The sequence below is a fragment of the Microtus oregoni genome, unplaced genomic scaffold, assembly GCF_018167655.1.
Source record: "Microtus oregoni isolate MIOR12 unplaced genomic scaffold, Mior012 000014F_ref0000157, whole genome shotgun sequence".
NCBI lineage: Eukaryota > Metazoa > Chordata > Mammalia > Rodentia > Cricetidae > Microtus > Microtus oregoni.
Genome location: NW_024543073.1, coordinates 37,865,496 through 37,883,628, shown reverse-complemented (window position 1 = coordinate 37,883,628; position 18,133 = coordinate 37,865,496). Strand labels below are relative to the sequence as shown.

General features: G+C 40.3%; 1 pseudogene; it reads left to right on the top strand.

The window, feature by feature from the left end:
* The first annotated feature begins 2,414 nt into the window (after nt 1–2,414).
* Nucleotides 2,415–3,412, top strand: LOC121455870 (annotated as a pseudogene).
* The last annotated feature ends 14,721 nt before the right edge of the window (nt 3,413–18,133 follow it).

Below are 18,133 nucleotides of genomic sequence, written 5' to 3'. Positions count from 1 at the left end.
TCAGAGCAAATTGTTTTAAGCCTATTTTTGCATTGCCCCATTTTCTGAAGTTATCTCTTCTGATGTCAGCTTGAGCCATTTTGCAGACTGGTAAGCTATCTGCTTTATGCAAGAGGATCATCCAGTAGTCTTGGTCACAAACCCACTCTGATTCTCTCTAGGAATCCCATGCCTCTCTGAACAGTTTTACAGATGATCACAGGCAAGGTATTTGTATTTTCTGCTCTTTGGTTTTATTACCAAGGAGGAATGTCAACATTTAGAATCTTTTAGGTTCTTCTGCAGGGAATCTGGGCAGACAGGTCACCAATGGAATACTGCCCATTCCCTAATAACAAGGTATTACTAATGCAAATTTGTAAAAATTGGAGCCAGTTGACGCTAGCGTGCCCCATTTTCTCACATGTAAGTTTATAACATATAGCTTCCCCTGTGTAACTTATTCAGGTCATCTGGGTTGACCCAGGCTTGTGCCTGTTGCTAATCTTTTCCAGTCTACCCTCTGGAATTTTGTTTGGGCCATGTGAAGGAATCAGACCTTTCTCCTTCTGTTCTTCTGAGTTCAAAAGAGACATCTATCTACTCTTCTTCTCTCCTGTTGCCTCAGTTAGCCCCCCATCTGTCACTTCACCACCCTCAGCATACACGGTGTTCCTTAAATGCCCAGTATTCACCTCTCACTCTTTCCCTCAAGCACAAATGTGTCCGAAGTCTCAGTGATCTCTGCATCCAGTTGAATTCCCTTGCCACATCTGAGCCTCGTTATCTTTGGTGACCTTCACCACAATTCTACTTTATTCGTACATAACCAGAACCAAGAAGCTGTCACCATCTGTAATATACATTGTATTAATAGGTTATCATGCTCTGTTTAAGCAAAAAAGCTGTTTGTAGAGCTAGGGTTGCCTACCCCCTACCTTCGGACCCAAGCATGCTTACCTTAAAATATCCAGAACCCCCTGATGGGGATGGGTTGTGCCTCCACCTCTTAGCCTGTGAGAAAGAAGGAGAGTTGAAAAATAGCGTAGGAGTGAATATACCATTTTCTTGAGAACATAGGGAGTGGGTTGAGTTTTTAAATTACATTTCAGTGACATCATTGACCAGAACTAGAAAGTAAGTGATTGGATGGCTCCTTTCCAAAGCAAAAGCCTCAGCTACTGCTACCCAATGACATGGGAATGGTGAGTTGCAAGGCTCACACAGAAGACTTCTATCTGGGAATTTTTCTGTAGATCAGAGGCTCTAGCTGATGCTTTTATTATCAGTTTCTTCAAGTCACTTTTGCAGGATGATGTATCTGATCCAATGCTCTACTATTTAGTTGCTGCTTGCTGTTCTTGGACTGTTGCTTGTTCTATCCTTAACAAACTCATTCCTTCGAAACAAAAGCAAAGTATGGAGGATCATTCCCTGTATGGACATCTAAGATGATGCATTCCGATGTGGATACGCGGGACGAGCAGCCTCCAGCCCTCGGCACTCATCACTCATACTGCCTGCTCGCATTCTCACAAGATGTCTGACCTCTGAATCTTTCTTTTCTCCTCATCTTAGCTAGCCTTTTGATTTTATTTCCTTCTCTATTCACCCTTTGTCACATCCTCAGTCTCTCTTTATATCTTATCTCCCTCTCTCCCTTTTATCCTAATCTAAAACTGGATCCATGGAGGAAGCTGACTTCCCATATCTGGATTATGAAGCATTACTGTACCCATTAGTTACTTCTCTATTGCGGTGATAAGATCTCATGTCCAAAGCAACTTATAAAGAAAGAGATTATTGGGTTTTAAAGTTCCAGAGGGTTGGAGTCCATGACCATCATGGCAGACAGGCAGGTTCAAGATATAATCAGGAATAGGCTTTGTCTCATATACATAATACACATCTGATACCATATTGGGTCTGCCAGGTCCTCTAGCAACAAGGTAAAGGTGAAATTTATCGATTATTGATTGTAAATGTGCTGAAAACCTCAGAATTTTATAAAAAGACATGATGTCCATAGCAAAGGCTTAAAGAAAGAGGTTTTTATTACATGGCAGCAAGCTAAGGAGATTATAAAGAGATGCCCTACTTCTATAACCAAACACTGCTAACTGCAGGTAGTAACCCAAAGGATACTCAAAGAAATGAAATCCGGCAAATGGATGTGTTCCACTTAACAGAATTTGAAAAATTAAATTATGCACACCACACCATTGATACTTATTCATGTTTTTAATGGGCAACTATCTTGAGCTCAGAAAAGGCTGATTCATTTATTAGAAGTTACGGCCATCATGGGTATACGTGCACAAATAAAGACAGGTAATGGGTGCTGGAGCCTCTGTAGCCGAACCCTGACCATGCTACATGCGACTGAAGCTGCTCAGCGTTCACTAGCGGTCCCAAAAGTTTCAAAGTCCGACAAGATGGCAACCCTCAAGGACCAGCTGATTGTAAATCTCCTTAAGGAGGAACAGGCCCCCCAGAACAAGATTACGGTTGTTGGGGTTGGTGCTGTTGGCACGGCTTGTGCCATCAGTATCCTAATGAAGGACATGGCGGATGAGCTTGCCCTTGTTGATGTCATGGAAGACAAACTGAAGGGAGAATGATGGATCTCCAGCATGGCAGCCTTTTCCTTAGAACACCGAAAATTGTCTCTGGCAAAGACTATAGCGTGACTGCAAACTCCAAGCTGGTCATCATCACAGCGGGGGCCCGTCAGCAAGAGGGAGAGAGTCGGCTCAATCTGGTCCAGCACAACGTGAACATCTTCAAGTTCTTCATAATCAATGTGGTGAAGTACAGTCCAAGCTGCAAGCTGCTTATTGTCTCCAACCCAGTGGATATCTTGACCTATGTGGCCTGGAAGATAAGTGGCTTTCCCAAAAACCGAGTCATCGGGAGTGGTTGCAATCTGGATTCAGCTCGGTTCCGTTACCTGATGGGAGAAAGGCTGGGTGTTCACCCACTGAGCTGTCTTGGATGGGTCCTGGGGGAGCAAGGGGACTCCAGTGTGCCTGTGTGGAGTGGAGTGAATGTCGCTGGTGTCTCCCTGAAGAATCTGAACCCAGAACTGGGCTCCAATGCAGACAAGGAGCAGTGGAAGGAGGTTCACAAGCAGGTGGTTGACAGTGCCTATGAGGTGATCAAACTGAAAGGTTATACGTCCTGGGCCATTGGCCTCTCTGTGGCCGACTTGGCAGAGAGCATGATGAAGAATCTGAGGCGGGTGCATCCCATTTCCACCATGATTAAGGGTCTCTATGGAATCAAGGATGATGTCTTCCTCAGGGTCCCCTGTATCCTGGGACCAAATGGAATATCAGATGTTGTGAAGGTGACTCTGACTTCTGAAGAGGAGACCCGCTTGAAGAAGAGTGCAGATATGCTCTGGGGGATCCAGAAAGAGCTGCAGTTCTAAAAGTCCCCAGATGTCCTAGCGCTTCACTGTCCAGGCTGCAGCAGGGTTTCTATGGAGACCACACACTGTCTCCTCATCTGAGCTGTGGTTAGGGCGGTTGTGTTCCCACAGCTCTACCCTGATGCTAAGTGGTACTTGTGTAGAGGTAACCTGGTTGGTGTGACACTGCCAACTGTGTGCAGGCTTCAGTTACCCTGTGAACCTGCTGTGTCTGTGCTGTGCACCCTCACCAGACATGCCTAGGCCAATGATTTCCCAATTAGTCATAACCTGGCTCCAGTGTGTAAATTCATTATGCATATCTTGTGTATAACTGTTCTAAAGGATATTATTTTGTGTATTAAGTATCTGTAGTGTACATTGAAATATTGTGTAAAGTGAAGATCTGCATATGGATGATGCAACCAACTAAGTGTCATGCCAATGAAAACACCAAATAAATCTTGAACAGTGAAAAAAAAAAAGGGACAGGTAATGGTCCAGCATATGTTTCTAAGAAAATGAAACATTTTTTTCTTATTATAATAAAGAGCATATTATAGGTATATTTAATATCTACAGGCCAGGCAATTATAGAAAGATCAAATTGAGCTATAAAGGATATGCTAAAACAAACAGAAAGGGATGGAAAATACTTCCAGAAATAGATTACATAGTGCTTTACTAACCTTGAATTTTCTTAATGCTAATGAGAAAGAAACTATGGCAGTGGAGAGACATTGGATAATAGAAAAGACTTCTGAATTAAATCAGCCAGTGTATTTCGAGGATGAGTTGACCTCAGAATGGAACCTAGGATATGTGCTATGTTGGGCAAAGGTTTTTGCTCTTGTTTCCACAGGAGAAGAAAAGCTATGGATACCATCAAAATTATTAAAGATTCGGTTTGGAAAGGAGAAAGGTCTTGAGAAAAAAAAATGACAGCTCATCCACAGAAGTGACAATCATACAGGTGGTAAGAAAACCTCATGAGTGTTGGGGCAGGGTTCTGTTCTTGTCTTTGCAGCAAAACACTCATCTTCAAAAAGTGAAGAGACTTTGGACATTTAGATGCCCAAAGAAGAAATGATAACTATCCAGAAAAGATCACCAAGCAAAGAGAAATCTGACTTATGAAAACAGATCATCTACAGGGTAAAATTTCTTTACCTGAACACACACACGCACACACACATATAAAATCTCAGTATAATAATAGTTGTGACTCACTTAAAAAAAATACTGGCTTTGGAGTTGGACAATGGCTATCCTTCTGTAAATCCAAGTATGTTGTTAAGAGAAAAATTCAGAGTTTCTGTCTCATGTTAAGGAGCCATCTGGTATGGGACAGAAAGAAGAAAGAATTTAGGAAAGATTTTACTTTTCCCCATAAATACTTTTGTCTCTATAGTACCTTTCACTGAATATATGTCTATATGAATAATGTTTAAGTTTTCCACAATGAACAATAAATTTTCCTGCAGTGATCTTTGAAGTTGCCAGGAAGAAGATGGGGCCTCACAACAACGACTTCACCTGGTTGATATGACGTCGTGATGCTGAGGGAGCTAATTTAAGATTGGTTTTGTGTACCAGCTGCTCAAGATGATTACACCTTGGATAGCTGGAATGGTGAACCTTCTTACAACGTTCTGGACAGAACTTAAAATGAGATCTTCAGAAAAACCCTATCGTCTACTTTGCAATTACACCAGACAGTGATCTTGAAACTTAACCATCATTTTACTTTCACAGGATCCCATAGAAAGAACATAGCCCCATAACAGCTGGAAGTAATTTTAGAAGATGACATCCCCTCTCCCAACCAACTTTGTCCTCAGGGTTAGGGGCATCAATTAGGAGTTGATTGTAACTGATATAGGGTTGGGGGTTGGGGTGGAAATTATGTAGGCTCAGGGATCTCTTTAATAAAAGGGAAATTGGATGGGATAATAGGTAGAGTAGTGTGAGTTTACTCATACTAATAATAATAATGAGTAAGAGAGTGAATACCTGTGAACTACTATTAATAGACAATTTACATTGGTATGGATTCTTGTATATTGATACAAATTCAAATTATATTTGTTATATTGAATATGCTACTATTTCTGTTTACAATATGTGTACACCTATGCAGTTATATTGTCATTGTATGCATGCATGTTTCTACCTCTGCTTAAGACATTTTGTATACTGATACAATTTTAGAATATTTTTATCATATTGCACTATACATTTCTACCTCTGATCAAGATACTTATTATACATTGTTTACATTTTGAGGTCATTGTCCTCATTTGCTGCTCAGTCATTTAAAGATTGTTTATTATTTTAATATAGAGGTATTAAATATTAAATATAATAGTCACCCATGTTTGTCATACTTAGACTAATCAGGTTTTTTAGACACATGGAGATTATAGTATTTGAACTCAACAGATAGATAGATAGATAGATAGATAGATGAGAGATAGATGATATAGATATAGATATAAATGGATAGAGAGAGGAGGAGGGGGGAGAGAGAATATGAAGTTGGGAGGAAAAAATGTAGGTGATGGATGAAAAATTGGAGGGGAGGTAATGGGGCACATTTGACCCAAACATTCTATGTATGTGTGCATATTAAATAAACATATTTTTAAAATAATACATAAAATTAGGATTTTTCTTATGTTTTATTTTGTCGTACTATGCTAAGAGTAGAACTCAGGGCCTCACCAGGGCTAAATAAATGCTCCATCACAGGATTATATCCGTAGCCAACAAATCCTTTTAAGCAACAAAGCCAATTTCTGGTGAAGAATTAATTTAATACAGATGATGCTTTATGGCAAATTTCGAGGAAATAAACAAAGCATATAATATAACAGAGCAAGGTACTTAGTGACGATCCCCAGTGAAGGTTCTTTATCTAGAAATGAATGATTTGGGTTGAATATGTTCAAAAGGTCTACATGCTTTAGTCAGACCCTTCTTTCTGCCTCTCTCCAACTGGGGAAGAGAGCTGGAAGTCTCTAATGCCTTTGGAGGTCAGTACAAGTACTGTCTGCCAGAGGCAGTCCTGGGAGTGTGCAGCACACAGGAGATATTCAGGATACGTTCTAGCACTTGGCAAGTGCTTTGAGACAGGATTTTAGTCTGCCATGTAAGAACAAAGCCTTCCTAGCTCTTCAGAGGGAGTCAAGTTCTCTGTTAAAATGTTGACAATAACTTAAAAATGTAAGCACTTTTGTTTTGCCACAATGTTTTCAAATGTGCTAATTTTATTTTGCCATGCCTTTTATCTTTTAGAAAGATGACTTTTTTTTTCCTTCTAAATCCATTGACTCAAGGCAAATACTATGTGTTTCTAAGTTCTCCCTTGAGAAAATAATGGCATTATATGGAATTATTACCATAATTGAAAATGGAAAAAGCCACTGAAAAGCTTTTTTGAGGCTTTAAATACACTTTGTGTGGTGATTTGAATGAGCATGTCCCCTTCCACCCCAAAACTCATACTGACATTTACATGCTTGCTCACTAGCTGATCGGAACTGAAGTTTCAAAAGTACAAAAAAGGGTGTGTGTGTGTGTGTGGTGTGTGCCTGTTGTCTATAGATCATGATGTAAACTCTGTTACTGCTTCAGCATCATGCTTGTCTGCTTCCTGCCATGATGATCGTGTACTCACCCTCTGAAACTGTAAGCCAGTCCCCAATTAATGCTTTCTTTTCTTTTTTTTTTTGATTTAATAAAGTTTTATTTTTCCAAAAGTACAGCTGATTGAACCTGTTCATGCATCTTCACCAGCAGCTGGGGCATCTCCACCCTTTGCGTTTCTGGTGTAAATTACTTGGGCTCTGTGCTTTGAAACCAGCTTGATAAGCCCTTTACTAAGGAGCTCTTGAAGAGCTGCCCTGGCCAAGGAACCGCGAATCTTCAGTCTCTCAGAGACCACGGTTGGAGTAATAAGTTTATAGTTGGGCACTTCCTTACAGAGTTTGTCGTATGTAGCCTTGTCAAACAAAGAAACAACCTCTTGTCACTTTTATGAAATAGTTGCAGATTTTTTTTTTTTGAGAAGGGAAATTTAGTTTGTAAATATTTTTCTTGGCAGCTTTCCGACTATTATTTTCTCTCTACACAGAAGATGCTTCTTTGCCTGGCTTACAAGAGAGCATCACATATTTTGACATATTTCAGTTGGAATGAAGCTCATGGCTAAGTAATGAAGGCTACCAAGACAGTAATGCCTTGTGATGTTTTGTTTAGTTCCTAAAAAAACAATGGAGTTATATTTTCATTAAAACATAAAAATTACTTTTGTTAGCACAATTAATCATTGATTTATTCTCTTTTCTCCCATAGTCTAAAGTTGACAAGTCATTTGAGGAAGCAGCCACTTGTGGTACCATGTTGAGTAGGGTGTTGCCTCTGCAGTCACTGGCCTGCTCAGGCAACAGACTGTCCTGAACTCCTTGAGAGCATTGCAGCTGCACAGCTACTGCTTCACGTGAAGATGCTGAGTGACCTAAGGGCCATTGCTCTGGAGCTGTCGACCACCATGGGTAGCAGGAACTCTAAACAAATCCATTTTAAAAGAAAGATAATTTTGTCAGTTGATTTTAGTTCTCTGAAAAAGAAGTCAATATTCTATCCGTTGAGTTGCTACCAACATGCTAACAAGAATCCATGAAGCATTCTACAAGGTTGTAGTGGCTATGGTAACAGCAATTTATAATTAAAACATGCAAATGGAAAACAATTTATAACATTTAAGACATTAGTTAAGTTCCCAGGAATTGCAGTACTATTTATACTTTCAATAAGACTTAATACATTTATATTTCATGCTTTTAGTTTAGTTACTATGCTAAGTAACTAGAATGAAAAAGAACTATTTTTAAAAAAACTATTTTAATGAGTAAGGATGATAAATTACATAATTTCTCATGTGGGAGAGCATGGTTTAGAACCACACACACACAGACACACACACACAAATAAGTGCACATAACACTGCTGGAATCTGAATGAATTTAGTGGTCATTACAACATCATGCTTCTGGTTTTGCTGTTGTGCTGTGGTTTATAAGAGGTCATTATTGCGGAAAATGGGTGAAAGGTAATTGAGCCCTTGTTATTTTTGAAGTTTTCTATGAGTCTATAATTAAGATAAAGCTTGGAAATATGAGTAGCTGCTACGGAGCTGCTTCGTTGCCCTAATTAAATTACATGTAAGCTACAGATAGCTAGAATTAAATAGAAACACAACTCTGATTCTCACCCCCTTTTCCTAAGTCTTAAAAATCCATAGATTTTTCTCTTCCAAATATTCTCCCCAGAAAACTGATAAGGGGCCAATTCTATGCTGAAAATCCAGCTCCTTCCATCTATCACTGATATTCTGTTCAGACTTCAGTTCTTCATTAGATTGTTGTCACTTGAGCCCTGTGTGCTCTTGAGAAATGTTAGCGGGTAAAGAATAAATAAATGAATGAGCTTCCAAATATCTAAAGGGTTTTCTGCGGCAGGCCCTCTAGTTAGGTCAATTCAAAAAACAGTAAAACAAATCAAATATCTCTCCCCACTACTGACCCTTTTCCATCACTCTGTCTCTCTGTTTCCACGATTCTCCCACGCAACAAAGCTTCACAGCTCTAAAATGCTTTGGGTAATTTAATTTCTTTATTTCACACATGTGTGCGTGCACACAGGCACACACACTCAAACACACACACACACACACACTCAAACACACATTTTTATCATTATTGTTCATTCTCTTCCCAAATACTCCCTGTATCTGTTCCTTCTAATTTATTCTTAGAAACACCACTTTACTTTCATTTTGGTACTCAGTGTGTCCTGATTCAGTTTCTGTTCTACATACTAATTTCTGGTAAACATTTTAAGAATACTGTGTTTCTCAGTTACCACACTAAGACTACAATGGCTGTGATCATTTGTTGAGTACACACACTGCATGCTAGGCACTGTGGATATACACACTCCACTCCACAACAAGGCTATAAAGCAGGCCACATTTATCACAATCTTATAGATGAAACCAGAATTCAAAAGATTAACAGTGTATCACACTTTCTAAAGTAGCAAAGCCAGGGCAAGAACTCTAGGCAGCCAGATCCCGATCTCCGTGGGGTATCATTCTCCCAAATGCAGCTATGTACATTCACTGACACACAGAACCTCTGTCCAGGACAATTAGGTCCTCAGTAATGAGTAGCTTCTACAGGCACTTTAGGGAAGAATTGAACTGTTCAGGAAATTTACTGAAGGCAAATAGCGCTCTTCCACTGTCCTTTAAACTTGCGCAGTATCCAGTCCCCATCTTCTTGAAATTTGAGGGAAATTTCATCATTTTGTGGCTTTTCCTGGGTAAAACATGAATGGAATTCTGCTTAGTAATTTGAGTCCAGTTTAGTGGAAGAAACCAAGTTTAGATCTCATTCCATTTTAAAGCTTTTTCTTTTTCTCCACTGAGTTTTCTCCTGGCTGGAAGTCCACAGCAGTAGTAGTCCAAGTGACATATTGGTTCCCCTTCTCAGGATCCTCTTCATTGCTCATTTAAGCTTTATAGCTGTGCTGGAGTGGTGAGGTGGGAGAAGCACACACCCACATTCCCTTCTGACCATATTGGTGCCCTCAGGGGCAAACCTGACTCCCTGCCCCTCACCCCCCTGCTGAGAATGACCCACTGAATATCTGACTAGATGAACATCTAGGCCCCAGTCTTTAGCAGTCACCCCCAACTGTCCCTGGATCTGGAACCTGGGTTGTGAGGGTCTCAGGTTGCTTCTTGTAACAGACAAATGTCTACAGCAAACCTGTGAGCTTGCTCCTACTCAACTTCTTTCTCTTCATTCTTGAGCATAATGTAGTCACTTCATTCCGGTTCCATGAGTTTTGCTATAAAATCAAGTCTGTAATACTCCCCCAAAACTTTGCTTAAGAAATTTAAATATGGCCGGGCGGTGGTGGCGCACACCTTTAATCCCAGCACTCGGGAGGCAGATGCAGGCGGATCTCTGTGAGTTCGAGACCAGCCTGGTCTACAAGAGCTAGTTCGAGGACAGGAACCAAAAGCTACAGAGAAACCCTGTCTCGAAAATCCAAAAAAAGAAAGAAAGAAATTTAAATATGTATTTAAATATTAACTCTTGATTATGTCTAATTTCAATATTCCAAGCAATTAAATATAACATGTATAAAGTACTCCTACATAACAAAAGATGTGGTGGCCTCAAAGGAAAAGTTGTGCAACTGATCTTTTAAGCAGAGATTAGAACATAAGTAAGTGTAAAACTAACTCAAGGTCACATAAACAAAGATATCAAAATGTACTTAATTTGCATTTATTTGTTATTCATTAAATGTTATTGGTTGCCTGCTTCAAGGTGGCTGATTCTTTCAGGAGATGTTTAGCTGCTCAAATCCCTTACTGACTGGAGAGATGGCTCAGCAGCTCAGAGCACTCACTGCTTTGGAAGAGGACCTGGGTTCAGTTCCCAACATCTCCACAGCATCTCAGAGCCATTTGTAACTCCAGTTCCAGGAGATCTGACCCTCACATATACACAATCAAACAATCGTACATAGAAAATAAAAGTACGTGTCTTAAAAAATTAGTGGTCAGTGAAGACAGATATCTGAAGATAGTTTTTTAAAAAAAAGATTTAAATTTAAATCAGATTTGTAGCATCAGATTTTCTTTTTTATTGATTTTTATTGAGCTCTACATTTTTCTCTGTTCCTCTCCCTGCCTTTCCCCTCCCCCTTCAGACCTCCCCCAAGGTCCCCATGCTCCCAATTTACTCAAGAGATCTTGTCTTTTTCTACTTTCTACTTCCCATGTAGATTAAATCTATGTAAGTCTCTCTTAGTGTCCTCATTGTTGTCTAAATTCTCTGGGATTGTGGTTTGTAGGCTAGTTTTCTTTACTTTATGTTTTAAAACCACCTATGAGTGAGTACATGTGATAATTGTCTTTCTGGGTCTGGGTTACCTCACTCAAAATAATGTTTTCCTGAGAAATTCAAGATGCCTTTTTTTTTTCTGTGTAATACTTTATTGTGTAAAAGTACCACATTTTCCTTATCCATTCTTCGATTGAGGGCCATTTAGGTTGTTTCTAGGTTCTGGCTATGACAAACAAAGCTGCTATGAACATAGTTGAGCACATGTTCTTGTGGCATGATTAAGCACCCTTTAGATATATACCCAAAGTATTAATGCGTCTTTTTTTGTTTTTTGTTTTTTTTTTTTTGTTTTTTGAGACAGGGTTTCTCTGTGGCTTTGGAGCCTGTCCTGGAACTAGCTCTGTAGACCAGACTGGTCTCGAACTCACAGAGATCCGCCTGCCTCTGCCTCCCAAGTGCTGGGATTAAAGGCGTGCGTCACCATCGCCTGGCATTACTGGGTCTTGAATAAGGTTGTTTCCTCATTTTCTGAGAAATTGCCACACTGACATCCAAAGGGGCTCTACCAGTGTGCATTCCCACCAGCAATGCAGAAGTGTTCCCTTTTTCTCACAACCTCTCCAGCATAAGTTGTCATCAGTGTTGTTGATCTTGGCCATTATTACAGGTGTAAGATGGAATCTCAGGGTTGTTTTGATTTGCATTTCTTTGGTGACTAAGGATGTTGAACATTTCCTTAAGTGTCTTTCAGCCATTTTAGATTCCTCTGTTGACAGTTCTCTGTTTAGGTCTGTAACTCCATTTTTTAATTGGATTATGTGTTCTTTTGGTGTCCAATTTCTTTAGTTCTTTGTATATTTTGGAGATCAGACCTCTGTCTGATGTGGGGTTAGTGAAGATCTTTTCCCATTCTGAAGGCTGTCATTTTGTCTTGTTGACCGTGTCCTTTGCTTTATAGAAGCTTTTCAGTTTCAGGATGTCCCATTTATTAATTGTTTCTCTCAGTGTCTGTGCTGCTGGGGTTATATTTTGGACGTGGTCTCCAGTGCCAACGCATTCAAGTGTACTTCTCACTTTCTCTTCTATGAGATTCAGTGAGGCTGGCTTTATGTTGAGGATCCGTTTGGACTTGAGTTTTGTGCATGGTGATAGATATGGGTCTATTTTCTTTCTTCTACATGTTGATATCCAGTTATGCCAGCACCACTGGTTAAATACGCTTTCTTTTTTCCATTTGATATTTTTTAGCATCAGATTTTCCAAGGCCAATATAAACCTACTTTTCTTTTCTTTTCTTTTTAAAATATTGTTCAGGCTGGAGAGATGGCTCAATGGTTAAGAGCACTGGCTGCTCTTCCAGGGGTCCTGAGTTCAGTTTCCAGCAACCACACGGTGGCTTGCAACCATCTATAAAGGGATCTGATGCCCTTTTCTGCCATAAAGGTACTCATGTAGATAGAGCACTCATATCCATAAAATAAATAAACAAAATCCTTTAAAAAAAAAAACAGAAGAAGAAATTGTTGAGCTGGCCTGAATGTCTCCTTTGTGAGGACTAGCTTTACAGAAGGCCATCATATAAGCTCCAATACCATTAAAGAAAATCACAGCCAATCCAAATGCAGAGTTATGGCACTTGGTCCTAGTGGATACAGCTATAAAAAAATTCCTACAACCAAGGCTCAGGGAATATTGTGGAATAATGGTCAGAAAGAGTGTAAGAGCCAGAGGATCAAGGGGTTTAATAAAAGACCGTGTCCCCTAGAAATGTCAGAAGTGACACTCTGAAAGTCTCACCAACATGATTGCTCAATCTTGCGCTGACCAAGGATGACACCAATGGACAAGACCATGTGAATGGGGTTAGCTCTCAAGGCTTCAACCCTACCAGCAAGAACCGGGGAATAATACTAGGAGTGCAGGAGCTCTTCTCTAGGGAAGAACACCCCATGGGTGGCTCAGTGCCAAATAGTCAGCCCTGAAAACATATACACAAGCAACATTGCACAGACTGACGAGATTGTATTTAGGAATATATTAGTGTACGCGAGCGCGTGCGTGCATGTGTGTGTGTGTGTGTGTGTGTGTGTGTGTATGCATGTGCGTGTGCATGTGTGTGTAAACATATGCATGAAATAACAATTAGTGGAAAAAGAGGTCATGAATTTGAAGGAGGGTGGGGCAGGGTGTGTGGGAGGGTTAGGATGGAGGAAAGGGAAGGACGAAATATTGTAATTGTGAAAGACCCTCAGAGAGGACCTTCCCTCAGGAGGAGACCCCTGAACCCAAGGAACAATCCGAGACCACTGGCTGCAAACTGCAAGAGGTTTTTTTATTGAGAGTACACAGGTACCTGCGGGTGTCAGAGTCTCTTTGGAAGACTTGCAAGCCCTCAGGCTGGGCAGGGGGTCTTTTATATGGAAATGGGCTGAAGAAGCATGCTTGGTTACAGGGATTCCATTGGTCAGTTCGGATGAGGCGATAGGCTCACTTGGGGACAAGCTCCTTGGGGACATGAAGATATGATAATAGCTGACTTGGCTCTATCTAGGGCACATGTAGTTTTTCCCAGAACTTTTCATTCCCCTCCTAGGCCTGATGTGTGACCATAGATATCCTGTTTGGAAGCCTAGGAGTACCGACTTTACCTTGAACTTATACTTGTTTGTGTGAAAGCCTTGCAAAATGGCATTACAGCAGCTAAGCTGGGGTCTTTCAATTGTATTATAATCTTTTAAAAAGAAATCATTCAATATTAAATTGTTAAAAAAAATTGATGTTGATGCAAACAACTTTAAAGAAAATTAGGTGTGGGATGTTTAGTCTGCGTGTATTTCCAAGTGTTCTGTGCATACCTGGTGCCCTTTGAGTGTCAAAGGTACTGGATCTCCTGGAATTGGGATTATGAATGAGGTGAGCCACTATGTGAGTGCTAGAACTCAAACCCATGTCTATTGGGAAGCAGGCAGTGCTCCTAACTGCTAAGTCATCATTCCAGCACATAAGTCTCCCTTCAAAGCAGAGAAATGTTTTATAGCATATGAAGTTTTCCTTTCCATGTACAAAATATGAAAGGAATCATTTTTCTAGGTTCTTAGAAAACAGAAAATGCCTTGTTTCTATTTCTCACTGAATGTAAGCTCCTTGCTATAAAGGTTTCTCTCTCCCGGTCCTGAGAACCGCGATGTGAGATGGCAGGATGCTCAGTCAAACCAAATGATTTGAATGAAGCCCTTCTAGCATGTGCATCGGTGCTTGTTACCAATCAGTAAGACGGGTGTTAGTTGACCCTCGTGATAGACATGAGGATCAGATATTGACGTGAACAGTGGGGAGCTCATGTGCATTTTCACTGGCTCTGGTTCTCACTAGAGCACAAGAGAATTTATAAGGTTCACTCCTTTGTTAACTTAAAATGAGAAAAAAGCAACGGAAAGGCAACGAAAGGTATGAAAATAAAATGTGTGGATTGTCTTAACACTGTTTTATCCCGTGGTAGATAGAGTGGACTCTAAAAATTAAGTAATTGAATCAGTTTATTATTATCCATTTTGTTCTTTGATTAGAGACTAATCAAAATACATCCTTTTGTATAACTCAAATATTCATTAAAAATGGTCATGTAGTTTTTCAGAAGGAAACCTTCAAGTCTGGGAAGTAGAGATTTTATAGGCCATATTCTCTGACCTAAATTCCAACCAAAAATAAGACCTTAAAATGTAATTACTTGGAAATTATGAAACATAGTTAAGATAAGCCTTGGGGCAAATATAAAATCAAAGGAATCATTGAAAAGAACTGTTCTTCAAAAATCAGTAGAATATGTGAAAGATGTGTTTAGAGTATTCTCATTGTTTTTTTTTCTTTTTTTTTAAATTTTATTTGCTATAATTAAAACAATACATCTATTAATATTAGTACAATCTGATGTCACAGGTAGCGTTTTTTTTTTTTTCTGAACTATATAGTATCCCAGCAAGTTTAAAAGCCAAAGCTTTCTGAAACGGTTAAATGGCTTCGTGTGACATTATATATTTTTCCTTTTTTTTTCTTTTTTTATTGAGAAAAGGAGAAAAAAAAAAAACAAGTTTCCACCTCCTTCCAGCCTCCCATTTCCCTCCCCTCCTCCCCCCCTACACCCCCTCCTCCCCCCCTTCTCCCCCTCCCCCCATTCCTTTCCCCCTCCCTCTCCAGTCCAAAGAGCAGTCAGGGTTTTCTGCCCTGTGGTAAGACCTAGGACCTCCCACATCCGTCCATATCTAGGAAGGTGAACATCCAAACTGGCTGGGCTCCCACAAAGCCATCACATTACGTAGGATCAAACCCCCGTGCCATTGTCCTTTGCGTCTCATCAGTCCTCATTGTTCGCCATGTTCAGAGAGTCCAGTTTTATCCCATGCTTTTTCAGTCACAGTCCAGCTGGTCTTGGTGAGCTCTCAATAGATCAGCTCCACTGTCTCAGTGGGTGGGTGCATCCCTCGTGGTCCCGACTTCTTTGCTCATGTTCTCCCTCCTTCTGCTCCTCATTGGGACTTTGGGAGCTCAGTCCAGTGCTCCAGTGTGGGTCTCTGTCTCTATCTCCATCCATCACCAGATGAAGGTTCTATGATGATATGCAAGATATTCGTCAGTATTGCTCAAGGATAGGGTCATTTCAGGTTCCCTATTCTCAACTGCCCAAGGAACTAACTGGGGACCTCAGCTTGGGCACCTGGGAGCCCCTCTAGGGTCAGGTCTCTTGCCAACCCTAAAGTGGTTCCCTTAACTAAGAATTGTGGTTCCGTGCTCCCCTGTCCAACCTTCCTTTATCCCAATCCTCCTGCTTTCCCAAGGTCCGACCTCCTTCCCTTCTAACTTTTCTCTCCCCATCTCCCCTTACCCCCAACCCACCCCACCCCAAGATACCAATTTTCTCCCCGGCAATTTTATCTACTTCCCTTAGCCAAGAGGATAACTATATGTTTTTCCTTGGGTTCCCCTTCTTACTTAGCTTCTTTAGATTCACCTATTGTAGACTCCGTGACCCTTATTTATGGCTAGAAACCAATTATGAGTGAGTACATCCCATGTTCATCTTTTTGGGTCTGGCTTACCTCACTCAGGATAGTGTTTTCTATTTCCATCCATTTGCATGCAAAATTCGAGAAGTCATTGTTTTTTACCGCTGAGTAGTACTCTAATGTGTAGATATTCCATACTTTCTTCATCCATTCTTCCATTGAAGGGCATCTAGGTTGTTTCCAGGTTCTGGCCGTCCTGATGGGATTCCTCAGCAACTCGAGTATTCTCATTGTTGAAGAAAAACTAAGAATATGGCAACATTTTATTTAAGAAAAATGAGAGACAAACATTTAAGATAAAAATAATATAGAGAGACCTGATACAGTTACACAGGACCCTGTGGAAACATATTTAAAACTCTTGCAGTAGAGAAGTTACTAGAGAAACAAAAGTTAGCAAAACTACCCAAGAAAATTCGAACACATATTGCCATGTGATGATTGCAAAAGTTGGAAACTGACTTTTAATGAAATATAAAGAAAACAAAGGAGAAGTTAAAGCAATTCTGAATAGTTCAGGTGCTATTGTTCCAGACACTACTGCAAAATCCAAGACACCTCAGCTTGTATTCACAAAAATGTGGTACTGTTCTGTCAAATACTGAAACAGCCATGGACCAACATCGATGTATGAACACACTTGAGAAATGCTAAAGTCAAACCTTACCCAAAAAATGTGGGGCAAGGCGGGCTTCTGCTGCTGCTCTGAGGTGGGGCAAGGTGGAATTCTGCTGTTCTGAGGTGGGGCAAGGTGGGCTTCTGCTGCTGCTCTAAGGTAGATCTTGGCAGCCAAGAGGTTCGGATAGAACAGAGAAAGCATCTCACTCTACCCCAGGTTACTTTTAGTCATTAGTGAATAAGATTTTCTTTCAGGTAGTGCATTGTGCTTTTCAATGTTAACACATACTTATGAATTAAGACCATGAGGGAAGGAGGGTGGTATTTGGCTAGAAGTGGGTATATGAAGTATTTACAGTCAGATTAAGAGCTGAGAAAAGTGTGAGAACTAATCTTCCAATTAGCTCTCTTCCAGTTTCTCTGAACAAGCTTCCATTTTCCACAGCCTCAAGCTCACTGAAGACAACCACCAAGCTACTATTAAGAGGAAAAATTTTAACTCATCCACACCAACAACTAAACTGACTTGATATTCACTTTGTTCCTTGTATAGTGAGTGAGGGAAAATGATTTTCTAGGTATGCAAAAACTAAATAAAAGAAACAAAGATAAATAAAAAACTTCACAGTTTTGCCTGATGTTACTTATTGATTTCCAGCTGGGCAAACTTCAATTTGTTCAGAAGTCTCTCCAAATTAATGGTTTGTGTGTGTACGCATGTGCATGCATGCGCTCGCGCGCGTGTGTGTGTGTGTGTGTGTGTGCATGTGTTTGACACTATATGAAGTATTTCTTTTAAATCACATCACAACTGCCTTCAAGAGGAGCTTTGTTCTCAGAACATCCATTAATTCAAGCATCACTATAGGACAAACTCATTTTGTACTGTAGAAGTTCCTAAGTGATTCATCTGTCAGGCTCCCTCTCCTCCTCTCCAAGCACATTCTTCTTCCTCCCACCTCCACAGTTATTTCAGAAGGTTCTGTAGCAGGTTCTCAGAGGCCCCATTGTGTAGTAACAAAAGAACTCCAGCAAGGAGAATCAGGTTCTGTCCTTGCTTGCTGTCCTCAGTGGAAGTATATCCTTTTCCCAGGCCTGAAACTTGCTCACAATTTGAACCCAAGTTCCAGCTCATC